Genomic DNA, 19,913 nt, shown 5'->3' with positions numbered 1-19,913 from the left:
TGCCATTATATAAACACTGTGGCTACAACTGCAGGTCAAAACAAGGAATTCTGCGGCAAGTAATTTAGCTCTTGATTCCTCAAAGTCTGTGCAAGACCTCCCACACACAAGTTGAGGAGCATGTTGGAATACTCAATGCCTACCTGGTGAATGTAGCATCAACAACAATTAAGAAGCTAAACACCACCCAGGACAAAGCATTCTCCCATCCTTCACTTTAAACATTGACAACCTCCATCACTGATGAACAGTGACAACATTATATACCTTCTACAAGATACACTGCAACTTCCTTACCAAGACTCTCTCAACAGCATGATCCAAACACATAGCCTCTATCACTTGGAAGGACCAGAGATAATAGATTCATGACAACATCGCCCCTCTAATCTGCTCACTGTCCAGATTCAGAACTACATCAACGTTTGTTCACTGTCAAAGTCGTCCAAGATTCAGCCCTATGCCCAGCATTCCCATCTCAAATTCAACTCCCCCAATAATGCTGCTGCCCTGGTCCACATGCAGTTGAACATGGACAATATTCATGTTTTTGAAAATAAATTATCTTAATTTTTTGTCTTATGCTGTTGCTCCATTGAGATTAGAATTTAATACAAAAATGTTTTATAGTTTTGTATATCTTACAGAGCCAATAATTAGTTAAATTTGAAGAGGGCTAATTTACTAAAATTTTGTTTCTCTTTCTTTGTGCTCACAGAAGTCCTGAGCACCTAAAACATTAACATCAAGTCATCGCAGCTGTCTTAGTTTTGCTTCAGGATTAGTAATCGCTGAAATGCATATTTCAAGTACCTGATATATCTACAATGTCATCATGAATATATTTCTTACTTAAAGTTTCTCCAGTCCAAGACTGTCAAGAAAATTGGAAAATCACAATTTAAGGAAAAATCTCACAACAAGCTTCAAATGTTTCTCCTGTAAGAGTTGACATTATATTCTTTAATTTTTTGCAACTACATATTCCTGATGCAGCCATTTTAATTTCTCAAGCCAAATGCTATCAATGCAGTTACCATTTATATCAGATAAATTGTAATATCCTGAATGTATTATTCATAATATCTTAAACTGCTGTGGGGTAGATTTTGGCTTCAACAGAAATATAACTTATAAGAAATGTAATACTGGCAGTCAATTCACTATCGCTCATTTTATATGAGAGACCAGGTTTGAGCACAGCTCTGTCTTACAACAGTGACCATGGCTTGTGATGATATTTTGTAAATAATAACATTTTAGAATGCCTCACCTCTCCTTCATGCAAGCATAGAGTCAAATGTCATTTCATTTAATTTACTCCAATAAAATCATTTTGTCTCTATTTGAAATATTTAAAGAGTTCACATTCTTGAAATGTTTCAAAATATTGTTATACCAAATTTGAAGTGCATGCAGAAACCTCCAAGCTAAATTGCTGAATATGGCAAATTCCATCCCAAGTTTGTCAATACATCATTTTACTTTATAAAGCTGAAAGATATGGACATTAATAATACCCCTATTCTAAACATGTCTAACATAAAATTAAGTGTTCCATTCCAAAAAAAGTCTCAAAATATTAAGCTTAAAACAATGCTTAATAACAAAACAGATGGCCAGAAATAGGATCTCAGAAACATCTTTAACAAAGCAAGAGGTAGAGAGTCATCAAGGTTTGGGGAGGGAATTGCAGAGACTCGGACTTTAGACATTCACTTACTCATGCCAAAATATGAAAGTACTTCTACAAATCTGGACTTCCATTGAGTCACACTTCTGAATGAGATTACCAGTACCAATTCTTTCATTGTATAGTTTCATGCCACATTGAGTTGGCTTCAAAACAGGCTGGTCATGAAGTGGGCAAAGGCAAGAACTGCCTTCAGGCTAAGACTTGCTGTGACACTCTTTATGGTACTTTTATGCTAAATATTGCCAAACATGACATTCAACGTTATAGCAGGCTCGGGTTTTATATTAGCATTAAATAAGGACTCTTTTTTCTTCTTTATGCCTTCAAGTCCTTCCAACTTTGTCTGCACTCTGTTAATTATTGTGAGTGACATGCAGTTGTGTGACATTATTGCAAGCTGACTCCAGGGTCCTAAGTAATTCAACAACACCCCCTCTTAAGCTGTCTTTCCCTCATAAACATAGATTAACCATTTTATATATGTGTATTCGAGTTAATTACCTAAATTATTTATATTTACAACTTTACTGTATATTTTATCCTCATCTTTCCTAGCTCTACCAATTCAACTGTTTTGACAGGTAGTTCAGGAACGCCTTGATCAGATATAGCAATACTTAAGATAAAGTTGGTGATTTTATCTTTTATCTATCAGCTTTTGTTGGATCAGAGATTTAATCACTCTGAATCTGTTTGTACTTTGGTTGTGAATAATTTAATATGTTGCTTGGTATGTTCTTTAGAATGTAGCACATCTTCAAGACCTTATTTGCTGCAATGAATACTTTGTTTGTGAAAGATTTGGACTGTTTTATTTTCACTGATGTGGGTTTTGGGACACCACACCTGGAATAATATCTTGTACATTAGATTACGTAGAGTTTCATGTTAATATTGTTACATGCAGTATATTATTCAGATGAGATATCTGTCTTCTCTGGTCAGAGGGCATATTGTGATTCAAGTAGTCAATACTTTATGTATTAAATGGAACTTTTTTCTGTATATTGCTTTTTGAGCAGTTTTCTAAAGTCTCTAGCTATTGTTTTCTGCACTCCTCATTCTGCAGTTAGATCCACTTTTGATTGAAGAAATTCTATTACAGATTTATCTAAAAGTCCAACGACAACTCTGTAACAAATGAGCTCTTGTTTTAAGTTTCCACGGTTCATATAGTACATATCGGTAATCAATAAAGATTTTAAATGTCTCTCCTGAGAGGTGATATCTACTATGAAGTGCAATCTCATCAGTTTCTTGCTTGTTCTTAAAGTGAAATATTGATCAAAAGCTAAATATGAGGTTTCCAAATATAATTTATTTCTCAGTGATCAGTTGTATGTGTAATTACTGAGCTGGTGTTCTTTCTGTTTAGTGAAGTGGATGAGCCTTTTGTGCATTTGATTTGGTGTCCAATCCAGAAGCTGACTGAAATCCTATGAATTGTACGTCCCACATTTGCCAATTCACTGTCTATAAAAATGCACCTGAAAGTTTATAAAAATGGATCTAAAAGTTTAAATTTTAATGGTGAAAAGTTTGGTTCCAGAAAATTGCCCTGTTTGATTGATAATAGGCACTTGAGGTTAATAATTGTTTACTTGATTTGGAGGGATATTATTAAGAATGTGGTTTTCTTGTACTACACTCATTTTGTTATCTTATGGTATTCTTGTGGTTGATTAAAGTTGTTGTTGAGTCTTTGTTGCTGTAAGAATTGTTTATTCACCAGCAGGGTGGCAGGAAGCTGGAATGGACTGCCTGGGAGAGTAGTTGAGGTGGAAAACCTCACAACCTTTAAATAAGTACTTGGATGAGCTCTTGAAATGTTTTAAAATTCAAGGCAATGTGTTGGAAAGTGGGACTAGCGTAGATTTAAAGTAGCTTTGTTGGTGCAGACTCAATGGGCCAAAGGACCTCTTCCGTCTCATTCCATGACTTGTTGCAATACAAAAACTTGTTAAAGTTTCTGCTATTTTCAGAATGATAATTTTCCTTTACCAGTATGCCATCTTCATAGAGATTTTCTTTTCCTTTATTTACTGACAGGATGAGGCCATCACTGGCTGGACCTCATTAATTGCCCAGAGGGTAGTTCAGAGTCAACCACATTACTACAGGACTGGAGTTAGATTTAGGCCAGACCAGGTAAGGATGGCAGTTTCCTTCCCTAAAGGACATTCAGGAACAAGATGAGGTTGTTTTCTTGTCCAGCAATCAGCAATGGATTCATGGTTATTGTGAGACTCTTAATTGCAGAATTTTATAGAATTCAAATTCCACCATCTTTCATGGCAGGATTCAAATCTGGGTCCCCAAAATGTTATTTGGGTCTTTGGATTAACAGTCCAGCAATAGTACCACTAGGCCATTTCTTTCCCATGAACAGAGATATTTCTTTTCCAAGGTAACTGAAGGATTTTGAAAGATCTCAGGGTAGAACTATCTTGAAGTGGTTGAAAATAAGGTATTTTAATGCCAAATTTAAAAGTCAATGGATAAGTTCATAGACCTTTCCTTTATCTGATATTTTGGATTTAGATGAATAAAACTTCTTAGTTCTGAAATAAAGCTTTGAATTTGCCATCCCTTGAAATAATAAAGTTTTCATTAACTGCACTATTGGGGGTTCTAATACTTTGAACTGCAGAATGATGGCCTTTCCTGATTTATTCCTTTTTTTAATATTTTTCAGCAGTTTCCTTTAAGTACATACTTGAAGAATACTTTTAACTTAATGAAAACCAAAAGAACTGTGGAAGTTGTAAGTCAGAAATAAAAACAGAAATTGCTAGAAAAGCTCAGCAGTTCTGGCAGCATCTATGATGAGAAATCAGAGTTAATGTTTCAAGTTTTGCGGAAGGGTCACTCACCCAAAATGTTAACTCTGATTTCTCTACATAGATGCTGCCAGACCTGCTAAGTTTTTACAGCAAATTCTGTTTTTTGAATTATTTTAAATTGTTAGTTTTGTTGCCAATCAAATATAACCTTTCCACCCAATCCTGGATCTTAATTGTGTGCGTTTGCTCTCAGTAAAGCCAACCTATTTTTAATTATCTACGGCTATCATCAAGGTCCATTTTATATTGAGATCACTTTTTCTCTAACATTAACACTTCTTTTGTAGTTTGCTCTGTCTGTTTGACTCGCTCCTCCTCCCACATTGTCAACAACATAACAGTTACCGTTTTCTAGCCCCCTTTGGTTCCAGACAAAGGTCATAGAACTCCAAACATTAGCTCTGTTTCTCTTTCCACCGATGCTACCGGCCTGCAGGGTTTCTCCAGCACTTTGTATTTTGTACAGCACATTTATCTGCTGAAATATGGGGGTAATTTCAAAAAGAGAATTGTTAATAAGAAATGTTATAATTAAATATGTGTTTTCATGTTTAAGGGAATTTTTAAACTTAAGCCTGAAAGGCTCTTGAGCTACAGATATTGTATTGATTGTAAACAGTGTGAGTGAAGTCAATTTTACTCTTCAACAATGATTAGATAATATTTCTGTTTCGTATTCAGGAAAACTTAGCACAATCTGTTATGTATTAATCCAAATGCATTCCTCAGTTACAGTGTATTAATAACCACAAATAGCTTTACTCAACACAGATAAAACAGAAAAGAGCAGACATCTTCCAAAGAGTAAAACATGTCTGTTTAAGCACCATTACTAAAAACTAAATGCAAACTGGTAACCATGTCAAATTGTATCTAGGAGTTAGCTTTTTACCATAATCTGAAGTTATTTGGATCCTAGTTTTAATTGTCCTAAGTCTGAGGTAGCAATTCATCCCCATCAGCAGCAAGAGAAATTTGTTTTGGTTTAACCCTTTCAGGCAAAAAGTGACATTCATGAGCCTAATGTTGTGAAAATATAACATGGAAAGTGTTGCGTAGGGCCTGAAAATGGTGTGGACTCACATCCATTGTTTCTAATACAGACACAAGTAAATCTTGTGCTGCCTATTAATTTTGAAGTGACTGCAGGAAGCAGCCTGCACAAATCACATGAGATAGGGTTGGTGGAGTAAAATCATGACAGGTTATTGAGTTAAATATCTTAGAGAGAAGGCTGTGGTTGAAGCCAATAATGGAACTCATCCTGTAAAGGATTTTGATATGGCGGTGACTATGTCACAACACCACATATCTTCAACATTTTCCAATGCTGCACTGGACACTTTGGTTCAGGAAGTGGAGAGAAGAAGCAATGTACACTCTCCAGATAATGTTTTTACAAGGGTTGAGTCCAGATAGTGATGGAGCTCAATGGCAGGAGTCCAATCCTGAAAACCTGGATGCAGTGTTCCAAATCTCACTGACCTCATGTGAGAGGTCAACAACAGGCACTGTTACTGCATGCCATAGCCCAGCAACTAGATCACTGGTCTTATGCACTAGCCAATAGACTACAGCTTACCACTCATCTACAAACAAACTTTATCAAGTTATTCCTATCGTTCCCCTTCACCCTCATAGATTTGGCATGGTGGAAAACCTTACACCCATTTCTCTCAGTTTTCACACACAGCCAGCTATTCAATAATCTCATCACTCAAAAACATTGAATCACACTGACTGACACACTCTCATCTCTGTAATATGTGTCGTCTAACCAGAGCTGCAGTACTTAACCAATGGGGTATAGGTCAGGCCACACGTCCCTGTCCCTTGGAGGAGACAGCCGTCAGTCTAAATGGAACAGCCAATGCTGAGACCATCCTTATCCTTAAATGTATGGCCTTCTGCTGATCATGCTTCCCTAGCTCCTCCCTCTTTTGACCCATTGGTCGACTCCATGCCACCTTAGCTCATTCTCCCTGTCATTTTGTCTCAATGTGGAATGTACCCATGTCTAAGACCAGATTATTTCAGCTGAATGCTCAAAGATAGAACAAAGTCCTTCACCAAGTGCCACACCAGCCCTCTCTGTAGACTTCATTAAACTTAAAGAAAGTAAGAAAATCTCAATTATCGTAACAATAGCTAGTGGAAATAATCTCAAAGGGATGATGATGCCTTTAAGTGTTTTTGGTAAATGCACCCCATCCTGCACAAACATTCTCATCAAAATGGCACCCACTGTGCCTTGCCTGTAAAATGCAACACAAACAAAACAGCACTCATTGCATCAAAAAGCCTTGAAACTAAATTTTATCGCCAAAACTTTCAACATTTCAATTTCCTTCTTTAAGGATGATATTAACCAATGCTTTTTAGACTAATGACCTTGCCTAGTATTGGTTTCAGTGTGTTTTCACCTGAGATACAACAACCTGCATTTATATAACTCTGTTAAGATAGAAAAAATCTTTCAGAAATATGTTTCTGAAAGGTATAAGGAAGCTTGGAACCATCATATATCCAGTCATTCAGACTGTAGGCTTTGCCATGGCCACCAGCAAAGCCAGTCGCTGTTCCTCTGGCAAAGGATGTCAGTGGCACGAGTTGAACTGTAGTGTTCTTCCTTTCCCCACCTCTCCTTTGGTCTTCTGCACCAGCATGCAATGCTCCATCTTGTGGTTCACAAGAAACCAACAAATCTTTCCCAAATGTGACAATAACTAAATTGAGAAGACAGGCAACCTTGAGACTTGAGATGCTTAACCTTCTCAGTCCCTTCATCTTACAAGATACCAGGGAGCTCCCAAATATGGTATATCGTATATTTACAAAATCGGATTTTCACAAGTACTGTGAACTATAGAACCATATGTATATTTCAAAACCCGTGAATAAATTGCAGCATGCCAAGCATTAAAATCAATACTGCATTTGCTTTTACATATATATATATTTAACAACTCACACAAATCAGATCAGATCACACAATTATTTCCTGCTGCTTTCTGTCTTTGTGAGGTATTTTAAATAAATTTCATCAAAGGAGATGACAGTTCTGCATAAAATAGACCCTTTCTTTTGTAACAGGTCTCAAAATTGTTTTTGTATCATTCAAAATGAGCTGCTTAGATCTTTTCAAATATAGATTTTTTTTAAAAAGTGCTAGATTTCAGTTTTTACTCCAGTTAAAAACAATTCTGAATTCTAGCCTGGCTTGCCCTGTGCAAGGTTTTTAATCAGGTATGACTGGACAACTAAGCAAATTTTATACGTCATATTTATTGTACTTTATTGTTAATGGTCTTTTAAAAGTTAATGTCTGAGCAGCTATATTTTCAAAGGACTTATTTTAAAAGCGTTAAGGTTGCAAGTCATTCACAGGTTGCAAGTTATTCACTGAACGCATTCTGTTTTGTAAGCTCCTACACTCACTACACCTGTAAGGTCATTTTTCTCAACAGACAGCTGATAAGTGTTAGTGTGCTTTATACAAGTCACATTGGAATGATGAAACACATGCTACAGAAACATATACATATACATTTACCCAGACAAGTTACACAGACAAGGTGAAACGCATTATATATGTATATAAATGTATATAAGTAACATGGAAAAGTGTATATAAATTACACCAATAACTTGAGATGTGTTATATACGAACATAAGCGTACATAAGTCACTCCCACATGGTGAAACACATAAAATGTGAATTAAATCATTGTGGCATGTTAAATCAGACAGATCAGGGTAAAAAGGGAGGACAATCTCCAAGAAACTCTCTCCTTAGAACATAGAACACTACAACGCAGTACAGCTTTGGACCTCGATGTTGTGCCGAACTGTGAAACCAAACTGAAGCCCATCTAACCTACACTATTCCATTATTATCCATATGTTTATCCAATGGCCATTTAAATGAGCTTTAACTCGGCGAGTCTACTACTGTGGCAGGCAGAGCATTCCACGCCCTTATTACTCTCTGAGTAAAGAACCCATCTCTGACATCTGTCCTATATCTATCACCCCTCAATTTAAAGCTGTGTCCCCTTATGCTAGCCATCTCCATCCGAGGAAAAAGGCTCTCACTGTCCACACTACCTAATCCTCTGATCATCTTGTACATCTCTATCAGGTCACGTCTTAACCTTCTTCTCTCTAAAGAAAACAGCCCCAAGCCCCTCAGCCTTTCCTCATAAGACCTTCCCTCCATACCAGGTAACATCCTGGTAAATCTCCCCTGCACCCTTTCCAATGCTTCCATCTCCTTCCTATACTGCGGCGACCAGAACTGTACGCAATACTCCAAGTGCAGCCGCACCAGGGTTTTGCACAGCTGCAACATGACCTCATGGCTCCGAAAATCAATCCCTCTACCAATATACCTAGTCACCCACAACTACAAGGCGTGTCCCTCAACTTTGACACTTCAACTTAAAACTTCAGCAAAATGAAAAAAAGGTGTATTTTAAGTTAAAGACACTTTCATCCTCCACAATGAGGCTACATGTCCACCCGAATGCTCCTTCTGCCCATTTGCCTGGATGGTTGGATATTTCCTAAACAACCTGTTCATAGATATTATGACATCTCTGGAGAAAGTGGGATATGAATGCAGGCCTCATGGTCCAGTGCGGTATCCCTGCCTCTGTCATAAGTGCTTCATGTCTGGATGCTTAGGTAATATTTAACTAGTGTCAGATTCAAACTCTCATACTCCTATTACAAAAAAAAATTTAGCCTGAGCCATGTGGTTGAGGTCATATTTCACTTGAGAACAATCCAGGCTGCCAGTCCAGTCTTCAGGGAATGCTACATTGATGAGCACTCTTTTCTCCTTAACATCAGAGCAGCAGTAGCTGAGAATCTTTTCACCAGCAACTATTTAAACCACTTCCCCAATGTTGTAGTAAAGATGCAGCAATATAATAGGAGAATTCCAGCAAAGTTCAAGGTATGAAAGCATCAGCCTTGATTCCCACCTGTGGCTGAACGTCAGTTAGTTCATTGGCTAAAGCTCAGCAACTTTGGGAAGGAAACCGAAATCAGCCAACATTTGCATTTCCAATCGTTGTCCAAGTTCAGCTTGCTGAAAAAGTTTTTGAAGCCCTGGAGAGTTAAGAAGGGATGGTATAAAAAGTTAGCATTGCATCGCCTTCATTTGCATGGTGAGGTGCCATGAGAGGAGAAAGGAGTTATTGAAATCAATTGAGATGGGGTCCATGTTGTCACTGAGGGAATGTGCCTTATAGAATGTAGAAGGAGAAGCAGAGAGAACGATAGATGAATTTATTGGTGACATCATTCTGGGCATTGCAGAAATAGCCCATTCTTTATACAGCTGGTTGGGTTGAAGGTGAATTCAAGGGCAACATTTTTTGTAGTTCTGGAGATGCCAAAGTGGTGAGTGCAGAAGATAGGAAATGGAACAAACGCAGTCAAAAGCCTTGTCAACCAAGGTTGAAAGGAATCATCAGCTGAGGAGAGGGGATGATATACTGGGAAATTGATGTAAAAATTGCCATTGTCAGAACAGATGCATAAAAAATTAGGAGAACAATATGGAGTCCTTACAGAAGGTGGACTGGAAGAAATACAATCAAATGCCTGTGGAAGTTAAAGATGCATGTTGTATCAATCTTCACAATGCAAAGCACAAACTACATGCAAGAAATAATGGGTAACAAGTGGCTACTAAGAGTAGGTCGCAAAATAATTAATACCTGCAAAGGAAAAGTATTAGAAAAGCATAAGACAATAAAATTAAACTAATCCTTCAGTCCTGAAAAACTAAATCTAGGGTTTATTAAAGAGGTAGCCACAGAGATAATGTGTACATAAGTTTTGATTTTCCAAATCTCCCTAGATTCCAGAATAATCTGAATTGGTTGGAGTTACTAAATGTAACTTCACTAATCACAAAATGAGGGGAAAAAACAGAAACAGGGAACTATGGGTAGTCAGCTTGTGATCAGTTGTAGAGAAAAGCTAGATTCTATTATTAAGGAAGTCTTAAAATATACTTAAGAAATCATTGTATGAATAGACAAAATCTTGATCCTTTATGAGGAGAAATTATGTTTGACAAATATATGAGGCTTTTTCAAGGATCCAATTGGTAGGGTAGATAAAGGAGAGACAGAAATTATAATATATTTAAATTTCCAAAAGGCATTCCATTCTGCGACACACAAAGACAGATTAATAGTCGAGATAAGTGCTCATGGATTAGGGAGCAATATATTAGTATGGATGAATGATCACTTAATGGACAAGGAGCAGAAAGTCATTGAGACAGTTTTGAGTTGATAGGCTGTACATAGTAGAGTGGCACAAGGTTCAACACTAGTGCCTCAACTACTTACAATCATTCTTAATGACAGATGGAAAGATCAAGAGTAATGTACCTAAGTTAATTGATAATATAAAGTTCACTGGAATTGAAAGCTGTGAGAAAATCACAAAAAGATGGCAAAAATATGTATATTTGTGTTAAGTGAATAGGTAATAAAGGAACAAATGGAGTATAATTTGGAGGGTGTGGAGTTATTCAGTTCAATAATAACAACAGAGTTGCATACTATTTTTAAAATGTGATAAACTTTCAAATGTTGATGTTCAGTGAGACTTTATGCACTCATAAAATACACAGAAACATACATGAAGAATTAGGCGGGTGTATGGGATTCTTTATTACAAGGAGATTGGAGTGAAAAGCAAGGAAATCTCATCACAATTGTACAAGACATTTTTGAGACAACATTGAAGTATAGTGCACACATTTGGTTTGCATATCTAAGGAAGGGTAAGCTTGCATTGCCAGTGTTAAACTGAAAGATCACAAGATTGGTTCATTGAAAGAGACTTATGATATAAGTTTGGGTAGTTAGGGTTCATTCTTCCTGGCATTTTAGAAGAATGTAAGTGATCACATTGAACCACATTCTGAAGGACATTTGACAGTGTGAACACTAGGAAATAGTTTCCCCTGTCTTGGACATCTGGAAAACAGGAACACAATCTCAGCATGAGGGTGTGATTATTTATGACTGAAGTGAGGAGAAAATTGCTCTCACTCAGAGAGTTGTGAACATTTGAATTTTGTACCCAAAGATTGTGGATGTTTCGTTATTGAGTGCATTTAAGGTGAAGATACATAGATTCTTGATCTCTCATTGAATCCCTCGATATAGAGAACTGATGTGAGAATTGAGCTAGGTTGTGATTGTATTGAATATCATAGTTAATCCAATTGTCCAAATAGTTAAATCTTTCTTCTTTTTCCGTCACATATTCTACTATGAATTGAATTGAAATGCCACCAGTTGTAGTGTTGAGATTGGAACTCATATCCCAATTGTGATAGTGTGCCTCAGAAATTGAAACAGACAAATTAAAGAACGGATAGGAAGGTATCACAAATGGTCCATGTGAAGAGCAGGGAAGGGTAAATACTGGATAATTATTTTTCAGCTTGGGACAGGATCAGAAAACTGCCATTAATATAATCAGGAAAAGAGGTCAGAGTCAGAAGCTGAAGAGGACTGGACTGTGGAAAGTACCACCAATCCCATGATAAAGCAGGCAGAGCAAGCAGCACCCATACAAGTTTCTATGACAACATCCTTTATTTATAGGCAGCGAGCAGAGTCAAGGTAGAAGGTGGCCATGGGAAAATGAATACCATCAGGTGGAAGAGGGGGATGGTGGATGGGGGCTGGTTGGAACTTCATTCCAGGAAGAAGAAAATAACCTCCTGATGTTATTATCAGGGAGAAGAGGTATCAAGAGATTTGAAATCCATGCTGAAAAGGGAGACAGTGAAAGCCACAAAACTGGAAATTTAAAAGGACAGAAGTCACAGAAGTAGGCAGGATCTGACTCGAAAACAGGCGCAAAAAGTAGGCAAAATGAGAAGAAACATTTCTATGAGGCAAGAACAGACCAAATGAGTGTTTACAAGCTGTTCTGTTTGTGCATCCAGGTAAGGACATTTTCACTTTCCACTCCACCATTTGATGTCTCCCCTCCTTTTGAGGACAATGGTAATATCACTGGGCTAGCCATCCAAGGGCCTAGAATAATGCTTTAGGGATGTGAGTTCAAATTTCAAGACAGCAGCTGGTGGAGATTAAATTGAGTCCACAAATAAATCTGGAATTAAACACTAGTCTCATCAATGGTAACCAATGGCTGGATTTTCTGAGGAGCGACAAATGCACATAGATTGTCACTCTGCTCCTTTTTGTGAATTGAAAGATCTCCACATTTCTGACAGGAGATTCCAATCTGTGCTCATTCAGAAATGTGGATGTGTACCTCCAATCCACAGGTCACTTGTAGTGTAATGCAGTTGGTGTAAGTCAAACCTTTTTCACAGCAGTCAGTTGGATTTTCTGGAATTTAAAGGTTCAGCATTACTTTGACAGCTCCTGTGAAAGGATATGTATATAATGTATGCATGAAGTTAGGGTACCATGAGAGTACGGAAGTGATAGGCTGCTCAATAGGTAGGATGCCAAGTGGGTGGGGTCTAGCATGTCACATCACCTGCTGCCAAGGAGGCTGCCACAACACAAAAGCGGGGGAAAGGGTTCTTGAGTTCCAGTGGGGTGTCGGCTCTCGAGAGGGTGGGTATCAGGCCGAAGGCGCCTGAGGGTGAGTGTTATGAGGTTCCAAGCATTGAAGGGGCATTGGGTCCAGGTGGTTGGGGGGTGGGGGATGGGGGTGGGTTGTCAGATCCAAAAGGGAGATGAGGGTAATGAGTCAATGTCAGGGTTGTGATGAAGATCTGATGGAGGGGAAGTTGGTATTATGTATGCTAAGTTGGGTGTCATTTGACTAGTTACTCAGGTTTTAAACTAGCTATTTGCATTGAAATCCTCCGGTTTGTTCAGTTTAAATGGAGGCTGTCAGAGGGTTCTGTACAGTGGGGAATTGTCAAGTGCAATCTTCAATTTCCTGAGAACCCCTGCCAGTTTCTGCCATGATAGAGATCCCACAGGGTCCCCATGCTTAACTCCCATTCACACTGCAGAGACAATTATCTCACTGTGCAAGATCACTTCTCTGCTCTCTGTAATGTTCTAGCAAGCTGTTCCAGTCAAGTGCAATTGGAGATTGGTAACAAATGTTGGCCTTGCCTACAAAACCTGCATCTCATGAAAAACTAATTGAAATTGTTGAAATAATTGAAATTTTTGGCCAAAACTGCTTTGCTACCTCTTCCACTGACTTTGAAGCTCTTAAAGATTTTGACTTTCCCCACTGACCCAGATGCTTTCATTTGCTTTCAATGCTCACATTCCCCTTGGGTAGAGCTACATGAAGGTATTTTAGTTATTGTTTCTCATGCAAAGCCAAACATTCCAGTACAAACTGAAAATTTATTGCTGAACACGTTAACCAAATAGAACACTTGTGTAATAAGCCTCTGCAAAAATATCCTTTTCGTATAGCTCTCTTAGCATTGGAGAAATATAATCAAACAAAATGAAACCTTTGCAACAGCTTTCTAATCTGTGCTGGATGGTGCAACAATTTAGAAGTCTGAGCTGATAAATCCAAGGCTCTGTCTGAAGAAAAAAGAATCTGCAATTTAACAACATCTCTCATCTTCTGAAGATGTCCCAGACTTCTTCATATTGTTCCTAAAATTGGCTTCAACAACTAATATACACACAACAAGGTTTCACAAGCAATAAAAGATAAATGCCTGATTCATCTCTTTTTGGTGGTACTGATTGAGGGATAAATACCAGACCAGAAGAACTCCCCTGATTTTCATGAGAGGACGAGATTTTTCTTTTCTGCCTTGTTGCTCAAGCAGATTGACCTCAACTCACAGAATCATACAGTCATAGAGTATGGAAACAGGCCCTCCTGCCCAACTGGTCCTTGCTGACCACGGTGCCCATTCAGCTGGTTCCAATTGCCCACATTTGGTCCATATCCCTGTAAACGCTTCACATCCATGCAATTATCCAAATTTTTTTTTTAAACGTTGCTATCGTACCTGCCTCAACCACTTTCTCTGGCAGCCTATTCCATATATGCACCACTGTCTGCGTGAAGAAGTTGCCAATCCGGTCCTTCTTAAATCTTTCCCCTCTCACCTTAAACTTCTGCCCTCTGGATTTCAATTCCCCAGCTATAGGAAAAAGATTTTATGAATTTATCCTATCTGTACCCCTCGTGATTTTATAAACTTTAGTAAAGAAACACCTCATTCTCCTGTGTTCCAAGGAGTAAAGTCCTATCCTGGTCAACCTCTCCGTATAACTCAGGCCTGCTAGTCCTGGTAACATCCTCATAAATCTTCTTTGCATACTTTCCAATTTAACTAAATCTTTCCTATAACAGGATAACCAAAACTGCACACAATACTCCAAGTATGCCCTTATCAACGACACCTGCTAATTTTGTATCATCTGCAAACTTACTCATCATGCCTTGTGCATTCATATCCAGATTATTTATGTAAATAACAAATAACAAAATTCCCAGCACCGAACCCTGTGGCACACCGTGAGTCACAGGCCTCCAATCCGAGAAACAACCTTCAACCATCACCTTCTGCTTCCTTCCATTGAGTCAATTTTGAATTCAATTAGTTAGTTCTCCCTGGAAACCCCTACAAACTAACATTCATGACTAGCCTGCCATATGGAACCTTGTCAAGGCCTTACTAAAGTCCACATAGACAACACCCATTGCCATCTATCCTCTGGGTTACCTCTTCAAAAAACTCTAAAAGATTTGTCAGACATGACTTCCTACACACAGACCCATGCCGACTATCCCTAATCTGACCTTGACTATCCAACTGTTGGTTGACCCTGTCCCTCAGTATCCTTTCCAACAACTCGCCTCCTACTGATATCAAGTTCACTTGCCTGTAGTTTCCTAGCTTGCCTTTGCAACCTCTTAAACAATGGAACAACATTAGCCACCCTCCAGTCTTCTGGAGCTTCACCAATGGCTAAAGATGAAGCAAAAATCACTGTAAGGGCCTTTGCAATTTCTTCGCTAGCTTGTCATAACATCCAAGGATGGACTTAATCAGACACAGGGATTTATTCACCTTAATGCATTTTAAGACTGCAAGCAACTCCTCTCTGTTAATACGAATGTAGTCCAAAACATCCCTTATTTCCCTTATTTCCTTAGCATCCATGATCCTCTCCTCAGTAAACTCCCCCATCTCCTGTAACTCGATACACAGATCGCCATGTTGATGTTTAAGGAGACCTATTCTCTCTCTAGCCATCCTTTTACTCTTAATATAGCTATATAATCTCTGGGGATTGTCTTTAACTTTATCTGTTAAATCCATTTCATAGCCTACTTTTGCTCTTTTGATTTCCATCTTGAGTGTGCTCCTACACTTTTTGTAGTCATCTAGGAATTCACTTAAGCCCAATAGCTTAAACCCAATGCATGCCTTCTTCTTCTTCCTCACTAGAGCCTCAATACCCCTGATCAGCCAGGGTTCCCTAAGCCTTCCAGTTTTTCCCTTCACCCGAACAGAGACATACAGTCCCTGGGCTCTTGGTATAACACTTTAACAGGCCTCCCATATGCCAGTTGTTCCTTTTCCATCAAATAGACTCACCCAATCCACCTCTGCTAGATCCTGCCTAATGGCCCAAAATTGGCCCTGCTCCTGTTTAGCACCTTCACCTGTGGACCTGTGCCATCTATTTTCTCTCAGCATGTTAAACCTAAGAGAGTTATGGTCACTGGACCCAAAGTACTGCCCAACTGCCAATTCAGTCACTTGCCCGACCTCATTTCCTAAGAGAAGTTCCAGTGCTGCACAGTCCTGAGTAGCGACCTCTACATATTGAATCAGGAAACTTTCTTGGACACATTTGACAAATTCCACCCTGTCTGGGCCTTTTACACTTTGGGTGACCCAGTCAATACAGGGAAAATTAAAATCCCCAATCAATCATGCTCTATTAATTCTACAGGTATTGGTAATCTCTCTACACATCTGCTCCTCTAGTACTCACTGGCTATTTGGAGAGCTACAATACAGTCCTAACAAAGTGACCATTCCCTTCTTGTTTCTAAGTTCTAACCACATGGCCTTATTCAATGACCCCTTAGAAGACTTCTGGTAATGCAGCATTTTCTCTTAACTCATCACTATTAAGTTGGAATGGGGGTGGAACTCTTGATCTTTTTTCTAATTCATTGGTGAGAATGCCACCATAAGGTTTACTTGACCTGAAGTGTTTAATGTGAATAGCAAGGAGCCAATGACACAATTTGAACAGGAACATTTAGCAGTCAAGCCAATATTTCTATGAATGATAAAGGAGGTAGAAATTAAGAAAGAAGCTAAATTGTACTTATGATGGATGTCAAAAAAAAACACACTGAATATAAAAGGCTCAGAAGAGAGGTGAGAAAAAATATTATAGAAACAAATAGGTCTAATGAAAACGACTGGCAGCTGACAAAGGGAAATCTCAGGGACTCCTATAAGCATATTTGAATAAAGAGAATGGTAATCAAAAGGGGTAGTGTTGGTTAGGGACCCAAAAATGAAGATTTTACACATGGCAACAAGACACATAGCTGAGATGTTAAATTAACAATTTTCTCTACCTTCACTAAGGTAGAGAAGTTGAGTGGCAGCAATGGAATTTCAGTCACGAAGAGGGTTTAAAATTAATAAAGAGGAGGATTTGGGTAAGCTGTTGGTACTTAAACCTTATAAGATACCAGGATCAGATGATATTGATCCAAGGATATTGAAGGAACTGAGAGCATGAATTGCAGAAGCAGTGGTAATTTTCTTTCAATCTTTCCTATATTGAGAGTGCCTCTGGAAGACTGGATAACTGAAGCCATTAAGCCCTTGTTCAAAAACAATTGTAAACAGAAGCCCAGCAATTACCAAGCAGTCAGTTTAGCTTTGGTGATTGAGAAACAATTATTAGGATAGAATTATTATGCACATGAAAAATACTTGGAAGAGTTATCATGATTTGGGTTCGGAGAAAATCATGTCTGACTAACTTATTGGAATTTTTGAAGAGGTAACAGAGAGGATTGATGTTGCAACGTTGTTCATGAGTTATACATGGATTTCCAAAATGTATTGGATACAGTGCCCACAATGTACTAGTGAGAAATGTTGCAGGCAATGGAAGAAAAAGGGACAATAACAACATGGATGCAAAATAGACTGAGTAATTAGGGAAAGAGAGTAATGATTAGTGGGTAATTTTTAGATTTAGGGAGGTTTATAGTGGGGTTGTCCCAGTGTCCAGAACGGAATCCTTGCTTTTCCTGAAAAATAATCAAGAACTTGGTATGGAGGGAACAATTCCAAAATTACAAGAATTTTAATCTGTGAGAAGGCCCCTGCAATGTAAAAAGGTATTGGCAAGGTGGCAGAGTGGCCAGCTAGATGGCAAATGAAGTTCAATGCAGCAAAGTGTGGCGTTAGAAACTCTGGCACAAAGAACATGGAGGGTTGGTATTAAAAAGAGTAAAATTGCAAAGGGTATGCAGGAGTAAAGAGACCTGTGTACTTATTTGTATTAACCAATAAAAGTGGCAGGGCAGGTAGAGATAGTACCTAGAAAACAGGTTGTATTATAAGTATCATTTTTACGGGCATAGAGTACAAGAGCGGAGTAGTTATGATGAAATTATATAAGCCATTGGTTAGACCTCAGCTGGAATATTGTGTACAGTTCTGGAACCACATTATAGGAAGGACATGAATACATTGGAGAGAGGGCAGATGATGTTTACGAGAAAGATTCTATGAATGAGAAATGTTAGCCGTGAAGATGTTGGAGAAGTTTGGATGGTTCTTCTCAGAAAAGAGAAGGCTGAGGGGGAAATTCTATGGAAGCTTTCAAAATCAAGAGTGTTTGGAACATAGAGATAGGGAGAATCTGCTACTGGGCAAAAGAGAATCACAAAGTGCACAGTGTTACAGTGTGTTACAAAAGAAGCAAACACAAACAGTTATAAACAACGCAATAAAAATTGAAAGAACTGCAGGTGCTGTGAATCATGAACAAAAACAAAGTTGCTGGAAAAGCTTAGCAGGTCTGGCAGCATCTGTAAGAAACAGCATTAACATTTTGGGTCCAGTGGCCATTCCTCAAACAGTTGTAAAACCTTTTCAAAGCAAGTTGTTTGAATTTTGAATGCACAGCCTGGCAGTGTGGTGGGTCAAGTTTAAGAAGGAATTGGATAATTATTTAAATATAACCTTTATGTAGGGGTATATTGAAAAAATAGGAGTCTGGCATTAAGTCAAAATGCTCAGACAGCTAGTGCAAATATGATGGGCTGAATGGACTCCTCTATTGATTCTGAAATTCCTTCTGCATTAACTAGTTATTAACCTCATTGGTAGCTTTGAAAAGAGTTATGTACAAATCAGTTGTGTACAAGTCATTTGCTGCTGACTCCCAAGAGACAACAGATGCACTGCGGGTGGAATCCCTCCAGCCCTGAACAATGTGCCCATTGGTGAAAAAATTGACGCTGTTGTGTGAGATTTGCAGGAAGAATCTTCCCAATGCCTAGATTAAAATGTCCCAGTTTCCAACCAATTTGAACAGTAGTCCAAGATTCTTGTGGGTGAACAGCGAGAGGCTATTTGTAAGCATTAGCATGAGTTAACACCTTCATTATTATGCCATCTCGAACACGGACATACAGTTTCCCATTCTCCCATCCACTGCATAGAAACTGGATGGTGACAATTCCTGACACCAAAGTCAGAGCAGTAACCTATTGATTCCAGATTCAAAACTCAAACCACTTTCCTTAAAAAGGTTTTATGTCAGTTTGTACTGCTTCTTTTGCAAAACACTTTAAAACTTGCCTCTCCAGCCCTCCAGCAGTCATCAACACCTTAGGACACAATCTATGGGCAGCAACCACACGCAAGCCTTGTCCAACAGGACAGCCAGATCCCTGTTGGCAAAGTGGGGTAGCAATTATCCACTGGCTGTCATGTCTGGGACTATTGTCAAGAGCCACATAGGGCAGCTGCAGACTACCAGCCTTTGACCTGGTGTCTGGTCGGACTTTACAAATAATGCCAAGAATCCAGCAAAGTATTGGCAATAGCCAATATCTCTGCCTGTAGAGAAACAGAGAAAAGGGCAAGAGGAATGTCATTGGGGTGTGGTACAGCAGGAAGTAGGTAGGCTTAAGAAGATAGTGCTAGTAGACTCTCCAGGGCTCACAGAGTGGAAGGCTCCTTGAAACTCAACAAGAATGACACTTAGCTGATTTCTGGTGAGATTTAGCATTTACTTCATCAGATACGCAGCACTTTGGAACATAACAAAAAATGTGGGAAGGGAGTAAGTAAATGTATG

This window comes from Stegostoma tigrinum, chromosome 9, assembly GCF_030684315.1.
Source record: "Stegostoma tigrinum isolate sSteTig4 chromosome 9, sSteTig4.hap1, whole genome shotgun sequence".
NCBI lineage: Eukaryota > Metazoa > Chordata > Chondrichthyes > Orectolobiformes > Stegostomatidae > Stegostoma > Stegostoma tigrinum.
Note: the sequence above shows the minus strand (reverse complement) of the source record.